At 35.4% G+C, this 12,512-nt stretch overlaps 1 pseudogene; it reads left to right on the forward strand.

Annotated features, from left to right (window-relative positions):
* The first annotated feature begins 299 nt into the window (after positions 1-299).
* On the forward strand, positions 300-7,956 carry LOC149226333 (NADP-dependent glyceraldehyde-3-phosphate dehydrogenase-like; annotated as a pseudogene).
* Positions 7,957-12,512: the final 4,556 nt, after the last annotated feature.

A 12,512-nucleotide genomic window follows, 5' to 3' on the forward strand; every position in this document is an offset into this window, starting at 1 on the left:
CAGCATGCCTAGCCATAAGATCTACCCATCTCTGCATCTGTGGATTCTTAGATCTAGATACAGCCAGTGAAACATGTTTTGGCTGCATAAGTGGAATTCTCTTCAAGGAGAAAGAAATCAAGATCGACCCATAGCCAAAGTTCTTTGTCCTTCCGCTTTTCACCTTGGTCAGTTGTTCTTTCAAGAATGAAAGCACTGCCTAGCACCAGTTGAACACTTTTGGCTCTAAACACTCTAATGCATACTGCATGTATGATCTGTTTGCCAAATGTAGTGTCGCGCTGCCAGCCAATTTGGCAATGGTAAAGAGGATTTTCCTCAATGGTAAATCACTAACATCCTTGATGTTAATCTTTCCGTCCCTGCTAGGTTATGCGCCTAGCAGACAGAACTGTCATATGTATTCTCTCACTGATTCACCCCCTTTGGCAAATCCAGAAATTGAGATGGGGGCACCTCGCCTCGATAGTCCGGTAATAAAGTATATTCCATCTATGGTAATTGAGACGACTTTTTCACTAATATGAAATGTCTGATCAGTAGGATCCCATGAATGAACAAGGAACTGCAAAAGCTCCATTTGCTGCCTCATATAAGGTAATCCGAAATATTTGAGTAACTCACAATTCCTTAGGGCCACAACCGTGCGTTGGTTATTTAGGGAAATCATATCTTGTTCTTCATGCTCTCATTCTATCCATGTAATCGTCATTCTGATCTGATGAATACCTAAAAATACAACCATAGGGCAAATTAGGATCCATTTCTTGCAAAAAACATGAGATTTTTTGGGTGAAAACAACTTCATGAAATTGGGTTTTGCGCTCAGCGTAGCCCAGCCTTAGGGACAGTGCACTGAAATACAGGCATCCTTCTACGTAAGTGCACTGCAGCACACCTTCTGATGATGAAAGGGTGCACTGATCCTAGATTTGAAAATTGAAGTCCTAGGGGCCCCAAAAACTCAAAATTTTTGCCTGAAACTGAAAATGAATGATATGAAATGAAAGAGACCAGAGATAGCTCCTACCTGGTCCAGACAGCACGAAGAATGGTCCACTGAATCCTCCACAATTAGCTAGTGAACTTTGAGGTAAAAACTGCTCCAAAGCACCAAAATCAAAGGGTAAATGTGAAATGGTAAAACTTGTTTTTATGTTTATTTCTTGCACATTAATCGAGTACAAATTAGCTTTTATTCATTTTATCTAGTAAACAGGTATTTTTAATCTATTTTTCATGGTTTTTTGAGCAGGATTGACAACTGACATGTAGAATTTGACGTGCTCAAATGTAAATTGAACATCTTTGACCACAAAGAAAACTTTTATCTCTTTTTCGAGCTTTGTTAAAAACGAAAAAGGAACCCCCTTGGAGTCCTCTTTAGTCTCTTTTCAGACTTTCTAAACATGAAAAGATTGTCAAGCGCTTGTCCTTTCCAGCTCGTTAAAAGATTGGAAATGATATCTCTCTTGTATTATTATACGCTTTTTTGGACTTAAGAGATTAATCTACGAAAAATAACTTTCGGAGTTTCCTTTTCGTCCCTTTTCAAACTCTCTAAGCATGAAAAGGACCAAGTTATCTTTGTTGTTAAACTCATTAAAAACATCAAATAGTGACAAACTTGTCCATCTAGACAAGACTAAGTTTCACCTTTGCTAGACTCGTTAAAGCATCAAATAGTGATGGATTCACCCAAAGGGTGGAATTATACAATGAGCATATTTTATCCTCCCCAAGCTTGATAAAAAATAAAGAGGTACTAGTCAACAATAACTGGGGAAATTGGAAAAAGGGGAAAAACACTTTATGGTAGCAAGTTGCTCTTGAACATGACACTTTCACCTCATCACCATCACTATGTGGGTTGGGTCATTTAGCTTGATGGTTATCACAACATTGGTCTATCATACCATCCATTACTTTGTTTTGGGTCAATGCTACCAATTCATCTTAGCGTCGCTGACATGTTCAAGAGAAGTCATTCAGTTCAAACTTCATCCTTTGCAATACTGTAACCCTTCATTTTCATGACCGCCATTCCTGAACCTTCTGTCATTAGTCGATTTTTCATCTCCAAAATCATTTACCTTGTTTCATGTCGTTGGTGTGGGATACATCAAGGCTCTCCTATGACGAGGCGCTTCTTGTCGACATCAACACATTATCCAAGAAGTTGACTTAGAAACACCCCTTCAGTACTTTGAGGCTTTCATACATCAATGGCAGGTTTCTCGCTTCCAGCAATAGGTTGACATCACTGGCCTTCGACCGAAATACTTTGTATGGTGTTCGACATCAAATCATTTATTCACACCATGAGAAATGTACTGTAGTACCTTGAGGGTCATTATCATTATCGGTGATTCCTCTCGCATCTGTTAATGACTTACATCATTGGCTAGTAATCAAATGATGTCTTCCCATGTTCGACTTCAGATCATCTATTCACATGGTTAGACTTGTACTTGAGCGAAATATTGAATGAGATTGAAGACCCTAGATCTAGTTTCATCCATCCGGGTTGCGATATTTTCAGGAGCACTAAATCAAATGTACAATCGCCTTACATTCATGGTCATCCACTCATGGGTCTATATCTGTAGACAACTATATTTGTACATGTAATGAAAGTTTATAAGTTGAGCATGGGTATGCCTTCCCTCAGTGAGTTCATGAGAAAAAATCAAATTATCATCATATATGTATTGTAAATGATGTAGGTTGCCTTTCGCTTCAAAACCTCCTCTCCACATGATAAATCATTTCACTCGACATACATATTTATGACTTCACGCTTTACGGGGCAACTGTTACAGATCCATTTTGGCACATCAATCCCAACTTACAGATCAGTACTATTAGGGCCCATCAAACCACAATTCAGTTGTTACATGCCCTAAATGAAGTCAACCATCAGAATGCCTTGATCCCAAGAGATTCCATGACTGAAATCATTCAAAAACTGCCTCTAAAAAGATTAGCGCTGGAAGGTATTTATCAGGGTGCACTACAGTGCAGTCTAGTACACTACCAGGGTGCATTGCAGCACACTTGAGCCGTCTTTGGCCTGCGCTGGGTGAACTTGAGCGAAATTTCATTGGGGTTTGGGAATATTCTTATCCATAGGATGCATCTAGAAGCTTCCCAAGTTTACCTACTCCTTTGGGCTTGAATTTGGATGAGGGAGGAGCTAAGGAACATCACTCCCTTTATCCCCTCCTCCATGGAACTAAATCCTAAGTTTGGGAGGGCATTCATTATCACCATTTATGGCATAAATTCCTTCATTCACCTATAAAAATACCACTTATCTAAGTGATCGGGAGCTGGAAATCATTGAATTATAGGGAGATGCTGTTAGTATGAGACTTGAGTTGGTTTCAAGTATTGTAATGATGTCAAAATGTCTTGCTTGTTACGAGGAGAGGATGGGATTGAACTGGAGGAGTGATACTAAATCAAGCAAATTGGGTTGTAACTCTTCCTTTTACTAATAAAGTGTTCAAATATTTTTCCATATGTTTGTATTGTTCATTGATGCTTTCATATGTGTATTATGAACTTGATTCCATTCTATGTTTAATCAATAGATCATTATCATATGCTTTGATCAGTTTTTGTCTTCTGTTTGTGTGCAGGTACTTTTCAAGCGGATTAAGTACGAAAAGGAGCGACAGAATTGGTCAAGGGAGATAAGGAGTAAGCAAAAGCTACAGGTAGGCTTCTTTACTATCTTATTTAATCTATTGGTTATAGAAAAGGTAGAGAATGCTTTGCACTGTTGTTCTAGACTTAGCTACTAGTCTAGGGGTTTAAGAGTTTATCTGTAGACACTATAACTTCCAAAAACACTTTGGAGTACAAGAGGTGGATTATCTGGGTCATATTGTATCTCATGAAGGTATTAAGGTAGACCCTAGAAAAATTAGAGCCATTAAGGAGTGGAAAATTCCCACATCCATAAAGCATCTACGAGGATTTCTCGAGTTGACAGGGTATTATTGCAAGTTTGGTAAGAATTATGGGAGAATAACATCACCTCTAACAACATTACTAAAGAAAGATGTATTTTCATGGACTCCAGAAGAAACTAAGGCCTTTGAACATCCTAAAGAGTCAATGTTCCAAGCACTGGTCTTAGCTACACCGAACTTCACAAAAATCTTTATTGTGGAATGTGATGCCTCAAGAAATGGAATTGGTGTTGTTTTAATGCAAGAAGAAAGACCATTGCTTTTAAAAGTCATCCAATCAAAGGAAAGTATTTACACAAAGCTATTTATGAGAAGGAAATGTTGGCAATACTACATGCACTTAAGAAATGGCAACCCTACCTAATGGGAAGACACATCAAGGTAAAAGCGGATCATGATAGTCTTAAATACTTTTTAGAACAAAGATTATCTTCAAAAGAGTAGCAAAAATGGGTCACAAAGATGTTGGGTTATGACTTTGAAATCATCTACAAAAAAGGGAAGCAAAATGTTGTGGTAGATGCACTCTCAAGAAAGGATGAGGATGTGGAAGCATTGCTTTGCACCATTTCTATTATCCAACCAGATTGGATAAACAAAGCAAGGGATGAATGGAAGAATGACGAATAAGTGTGGGAACTCATTCAAAAGATACAACAAGATCCCAGTACATCTGATACATTTAGCTGGAAAAATGATTCGTTATGGTACAAATATCACTTATACCTATGTAATAATTCCCAACTCAAACAAAATATTCTTATGGAATTGCACACCTCTCCCTTAGGAGGGCACTCAGGATTTTTAAAATCTTACCACAGGGTTAAGAAGGAATTTTTTTGGGATGGCCTTAAAGCTAATATTCAAAATTTTATGGTGGAATGTTTCGTTTGCCAAAAAAATAAAGTTGAAACAATTAAGACCCCAGGTCTATTACAACCTTTATCCATTCCAAGACCATGTTGGGAGGATGTTGCAATGGATTTTATCACAGGTTTACCCAAGTCCGAAGGAAAGAGTGTCACCAAGGTGGCAGTTGATAGACTTACCAAGTATGCACACTTTTGTGCATTATCTCATCCATTTAAAGTCAGTACAGTTTCTACTACATTTACGGAAACAATTCAAAAACTACATGGAAACCCAAAGATTATTGTAAGCAACAAAGATCCCAATTTCACTGGAAATGTTTGGACATAATTAATTTCTTGTCTTGGTACTTAGTTAGATCATAGCTCATCTTATCATCCTCAATCTGATGGGCAAACTGAGACAGTACACAAATATTTAGAAGGATATATTCTTCTCTTTGTATTTGATAAACAAACATTATGGGTCAAATGGTTGGCTCTAGCTGAATGGTGGTATAAAAATTCCTTCCACACTACTGCAAAGATGACCCCATTTATGGCACTTTATGGATATCATCAACTGTCCATCACATTATATTTAAGAGAAAATTATAAGGTTCAAGCAATGGAAGATCACATCAAGCTTCAACAACAAGTTCTCCAACTCTTAAAGGATAACCTCACTTTGGCATAGAATAGAATGAAACAACAGGCATATCAACATCACAACGAAAGAAGTTTTGATGTAGGTGACTGGGTAATTCTACGGATAAAACCATATAAACAAATGTCCCTTAAGCAAGCTAAGAAGGATAATAAATTATCACCAAAGTATTATGGTCCGTACAAGGTGTTGAAAAATATTGCTACTATGACATACAAATTGGAGCTTCTTGTAGCTTCCCAAGTGCACCTAGTTTTCCATGTTGCATGGTTAAAGAAGGTTATAGGTGACAAGCTCCCAATTCAAACAATATTATCAGAACTTGACAAGGAAGGAAAAAGCATATTGGAATGTGAAGCAACCATAGAAATAAGAACTCAACAACTACAAAATTAATCAATTTTGGAGTATCTCATCAAGTGGAAGAACTTACCCTTTGAATATTCCACATGGGAGGATGCAAATTTTTATATAGAAGCACCCATAACTACTCAAGAATTGAGGACAACACTTTTTTGAAGGAGAGTGGCATGTTAGGTCCCCATAATACTAGTGATGCCCCCATTAATATTGTCATTATAGCCCTTATTGTTATTGTTGTGCCCCTATTGTTGCCATATTGTTATTATTGTGCCCCATAGAAGCCCACTATTGTTATTGTTGTGCCCTTATATTATTATTGTTATGTCGGATTTGATTATATTGTGACCCCTTAGATTCCTATATATAAAAAGGAGGTTTTTTCATTTGTATCATCTAAGAATTGCTCATTTGTGTAATGTAAAGGAGGTTCCCCCCTCGAAGAGGCTGATTTTGAAGTCGTTGATCTATACTTTCTTCTATTCTGTGAGCTGGTTGCATAACATTTACGGAGTAACTAAACAAAAACTTCTAGTTTGTCTCTCTTTTCTTGATCTAGATATTCAATGTTTAGGGTCCTAATACAAGCTTTGGTCAAAATATATACTCATTCCTTTCATTTTAAGTTCACAAGTGGCTATGCGGTCCTAATTCCTCACCATAGTGTAGCAAACATTGAAATTGTCAAGTTGATCATGAAATATCATTCGTCAAGGGTGGGTTGCATATGAAATTAGGAGTTCACTTCTTGCATTTGTGTCACAGTAATTAAAATATATAACTCTATTTCATGATTTCAATAACTAAGCTAACTATCTGAACACGACTAGTTTCCTAGGACTTACTTGACAAGGTTATTGTATTGATATAGACACTAGTATAACCAGTGCGCCGTTACTAGAAATGAATTACTTCCAAGATTCCAAAAACAATGTATTGTGTGAGGAGGCCCTCTCGAGCCCATTATGGAAGAAATGTTGTAATATAATGTTAACATTTTGACTCGGTTAAATAAAAACAAATAAAATAAAACAAATATAAATGAAAAGAAATTATATATATATATATATATATATATATATATATATATATATATATATATATATATATATATATATATATATATATATATATATATATATATATATATATATATATAGATAAGGTGAAAAAAGGTTTTCACCTTAAGAGATTCAATCCCACTTGGGGCTTGAAAGATCTGGAGTTATGATAGATGTAGGTTGGTTTACTCCTTTTTCAATAGCTACATGAACATAATTTTTTGTTAAATTTTCCTTTGTTTTACACAAAATACATTTCCATTATAAATTTACAATATAATATATGGTTTATTGACAGGAAGCAGAAACAACCTTGCACATGGTAGACTGCTTCCATTTGGCTAGATTCACAAAGGGCCTTATCTGTTATGTTATAGGAAAGGGATCTAAATTTTGGAGATTTTCTCACAATGTATAGGGGATTTGAAATTATAGACTTTCTCACAATGCATCTGAGTATCGACTATATTAGGGGACTTGTATGCTTATCATTGCATTTTTAGAACTTAAAAATATTCACCATCTACTTGACTATTGTTTTTCATTTTCTTCGCGTATTGTAGTTTCATTCGACATAACTCTGGTATTGAAATTTCCAAAAAGGTTGGCATGATTCCTCTTCAGATGGAATTAGGTGGGAAATATCTCTAAATTATACTATGACGCTGATCTGGATTTGGAAGAAGCCAATGTTGCATGTAAAAGGATGTTTTTCTTATAGGTATCTCAGTGTGTTCAATGATCTGCTTAGTGACAGGAAATCCTTCTTTTCCTAATTGTGATAACATGAAATTCTAATGGTTCAAAGTGGACATAGGTGTACTAACATAAAATTAATCCTCGTGATGGAATCAATCATAGATAGTATTGTAGAGAAGGTGAATTCAAAATTTGTTTAGATTATTGTTGGTCCACTAGAAGGAAATTGTGAAATCATTTCAATTGTGATAGAATCCTCTGCAAATTTCACTGAGGGACCTGTTATGGATTCCAATAAAAAATGTGGCACTTCTACTAGGTTTGATCCTTTGCACTCATAATCAAAAAACACCCATAAATATGTGGCAAAAATACCTTATGTTGGTTAACATTCCTGAAATCATTTGCATATTTCATAAAAACAACTATTTCATGATGACTATGGCGTTTGTCATAGAAAATTGTTTTAACAATAGTATTTGTATCACTTGAAGCTCTGATTGTCTTGATACATGATTACAATAGAGAGGGTAAACCTTATTTGGAATGTTTTGGCAGACCACGTGATGCCTAAAGCAAGATCACTTTCTTAGAAGGAACCTTTTTGTTCCAATATTACCTATCATTAGGATCAGCTCTGTTAAAAAACGCATCCATCAATGTAATGTTATTGATTTTGGACTTTCATGTATCTTGTTAACTGATTATGATGTCATGGTAAGTTATGTTTAGGATCATGGTAAGTGATGCCATGGAAACTAGAATAGTTGTAATTAGCTCTGCACTTGCCCACAAGGCAGATCACTTTCTTTTTCAAGCATGTTTTCAACTTTTAACATGTGATCTAGATCTTGCATCAACTGATCATTATTGTAGTAATTTCGATAGAAAATACGGAAAAAAATAATTGAATATGATATTCCACTTGCAGGGTTTGAGAGAGAGTATCAATTCTCAGGGATTCAAAAATGACATTTTGATGATGAAAAGAGTTAAGTGTATTGTCACTAACTTTCCTTCTTCATTTATTGATCCGACTAATTAGATTTATTATGTAAGGTGTCTTTGGATTTATTATGTAAGGTGTCAAATTTCAAAGCCAACTTTGGTGATTTTTCAATGAGTATTGACGGTGCTTTTGCTGCTAGTGACTATAGATGCGGACAATCACTTGTTGTTGGGCCATTACTGAAGGAAGACAAGAAGTTGTTCAGATAAGTAAATTTGTGATGAAGGAAGACCAGTTGATCACAACTTGTGAAGATAGAGAGGAGGACCAGGAGAGTACATGTTGGAGGCCTAGATGACTCATAACAAAGAACCCAAACATCCAAAATTGATCTTAGACTCAACAACATATGCTCAGGATGGAACCCATAAAATTTTGTTGGAGCTAAGTCTGAAGTCCCTAATAGTGAATTAGCTAATGAGGCGAAATATTGTACCCATGAACTATTTGGAATTTGATTTCTCAAAGAGTGCATCATGCCAAGGGTGATGAGATCTATACTCAAGGATGTATGTTTCTAAATTCAAGTGCATTTTGAGAACTCTTTTTACACATTAATATATGCATTTTTCAAGCAACTATTCTATTAAAGGCCATGTTTTTTTGACATGCATTTTGGAATTGTTCAATTTAGTAATTTTCAAATTAGATACTTTTGACTAAAAATACCTTAAAGTACTTGACATGGTACTTGAAGGGATTGCTACACTAGCGCTTCTTCTTTCTCTCTACTTCTTTGTTCATCAACATTGTAGTGGGTCAGTTGGTGACAAGCACCCTGGATGGTTGCCCCTACCACTCTATGGTGGTAACTCACACACCATTGGGAGCAAAGTTTCAACTACTTCTGGAAAGAGTGGTACTGGGAGCTATGTGTCATTTGCACCTTCCAGTTTTTGCAAACATTTTACCTTTGCAGAGATATAAGAGGCTACCAAAAACTTTGATGAGTCACAAATTCTTGGTGTTGGTGGTTTTGGGAAAGTTTATGAAGGAGAGATTGATGGTGGTGGTGTGAAGGTTGTAGTTAAGAGAGGAAAACCGCTAGCAAAACAAGGTATCCATCAATTCCAAGAATAATTAGAGATTCTTTCTAAGCGGAGGCATCACAATTTGGTGTCTCTTATTGGTTACTGTCAAGAAAATTTTGAGATGATTTTAGTTTATGATTATAGAACAAAAACTGTGAGATTCTTGAGCCTATTTTTTTTTGTGATGGGAATTTTCTTTATCTTACTGTGTATGCTCGAAACTCAAAAGAGTACTTGTGCCCCTTGTTAGGTTTTTAATTGGATCAACAAAAAATTGTATTAGACCTACATTCTTCTGTTGGGCATGTAGCTGGGTTCTGTAGCATCAGAGGGCAAATAACATCGAGCAAGTTATGTTTGACACAAGAAATGGCATCATCAGATGACAAGGAGGAATAAGTGAGGATTCCTCTTAGCCAGAGGCTAGAATGGACTGGTGTTGAGCCAATCCCTCAGGATGATGAACCCAATCAAGTTATTTCAATTTCTTAGACTAATGAATTTAGAGAAACCATGGACTATTTCAGAGTTGTTTTCATTGTGGATGAGCGGTGTCCTCGGGCTTTAGAACTCACTACTCAAGTCATTCACTTGAATGCAGGTAACTACATGATGATATTTTAGTGTTCCCTTCTTACTTTTGTTTTAAACATGGAAAATATTAATGGATTAAGACTGCATGGGATTTATATATTTGGGTTGATTTCGTATCATTACACATATGGAATTTATCTAGACTTATCCAGTTAATTTGGATATTTTTGTACAACTATAGATGCTAAATTATTTCTATTTATTTGGGTAATTCAACTTTGCTACAATCATGTCGTTTTCCAATATGGGAATATTCCAATGAAATATAGCTAGTTTACAACCTTTAAAATAGTTTTTTGGTTAAGCAGCCACAGATGGGGAGTCTGCTATGCCAGATTACACCTAGTCCCATATCCAACAAGACTTGCATACAAAGGTGTGATGACTTTCTTGGATGGGCGAGATGGCCCATGGGACGCAAAGGGGTCTGAATTTCCATACCTGAGTTAGGGTATCAAACACACCCTATTTATCATCATGCCAAGACCCTGTTGACTGCTATAGTTACTTCTGATTGAATTTTAACTACCATTAGGATATATTTATGGGAAAATCTCCAAAACCATGGCGAGAATGTGGGTGCCTCGTAAGCATGAAATTACAAATGAACGCTAACTTTTTTTGATTAAACACAAGTATTTATACCCTTCATACTAGCCAAATTCTTGAGAAATGAATTATGGATACATGGATAAATTTTGTAGATCAATGACATCAACAATAACATCGTAGAATCTTATTGGATGTTCTTCAATATTTTACTATTACATGGCACACAAAATCTTATTTGATGTCATTGAATATCTTTCTATTATAAGGCACACCTTCAAAAAATATTTTAGCACATTTTATTTGCCATTCTTGTTAAACACCATGGGCTTGTGAAGGGTGTCTCCATTATTAGTTACATCTAGGCTTGCTAGAAAAAAGTATGTTCACTCGTCTACAATTGTCCTTGGGAAAATAACTTTATTAGACTCCAAACCAATGAAATTGCACAACTACGTTAATATAATTTTTGATTTTTTTTTTAATTTCTTCTATGTGTCTCTATTTAAATACCATTTATTGGTGGAATTCTCATTTTGTTGTCTGGTATGAATCTGATACTTGATAATGAAGCTCTTTTCGCATGCCCAATATTTTTGAAATAGCTAATGGCTACCACCCAACAGCTAACAATGCCTTGTGGCTAGAAATACCATTGGTGGGAAGGGATGTTTATGATCCATCTTGTGCCCAATAATTTTGGGATCCATAGAACAAATGTTCACCAAAACCATAATGATCTTTTTACGAAGAAAATTCTAGTGTGCTTGATAGGATAATGCCTTTCAATGCCATTCTTTATAATCTGCTTTAGGATGTAAGCCGTGATAGACTTAAATGAAAGAGATTAATTTCACAAGGAAGTCATTTTTCTATATTATAGATGAAAAAAGAGTGAAGTTGCAAGAAATGAAGTAAATCCTTTATACAACCTAACATGAATTTCTCTAGTATGGACACAAGTCTAGAGTCTTCTATTTTTTTATATAATTTTTCACATTGCACTGATAGGAGCAACTTTTGTAAGGCTGGACAATTGGAATCCTAGCATTGTGAAGAGTTAAATATAGATTAATATTTCAATATTTATCACACTACAGAGTCAACATGGTTGATAGCATTGAAATACAATTGAATATGTTGTCTTTCCCATGTCAGACTTAGCTAGCTATTATGCCACAAACTTTTAATATGAAGATTGAGACCAAGTAGAGGCATTTGTGATAACATGGATAGTTAAAAATGACCATACTTTGTAACTTAGGTATTTTAAATTAGGAAATTTATTTTATAATAAATTCATGCTATAAAGTTAAGTTGTGTGAAGAAAATCCATGAAATTTTGGAATTCCTCTAATGAACAATGTGAAAACTAGTTTCTTTTCATTAAGACAAAGAATTTCTCTGCTCAGAACAAGAACGAAAAAAAAGGTCACACAATGAGAAAAACACAATATTTTTTAGGGAACCCAATTGGGAAAACCCTCTACTTGCTTGAGAATTTTATTGACAAAATTTTAAGCAATAGATCTCTTACAATACAAACTTGTTTCAATAGAAAAACAATCTTGTTCTCCCTGCTTGTCCTAAGCTAAAACAACTTGTAGGAACCTTGATCCTACTTCCCTATTTCCTTATGCAAACCCCAAGGAAGTTCTCTTTTATCAAATGGGCATAGATTACTCCTTAGTACGAATATTATTGATGTCATTTG

The sequence above is a fragment of the Pinus tabuliformis genome, chromosome J (genome assembly GCF_031772625.1).
Source record: "Pinus tabuliformis cultivar Carrire ecotype Pingquan chromosome J, CPIR1, whole genome shotgun sequence".
NCBI lineage: Eukaryota > Viridiplantae > Streptophyta > Pinopsida > Pinales > Pinaceae > Pinus > Pinus tabuliformis.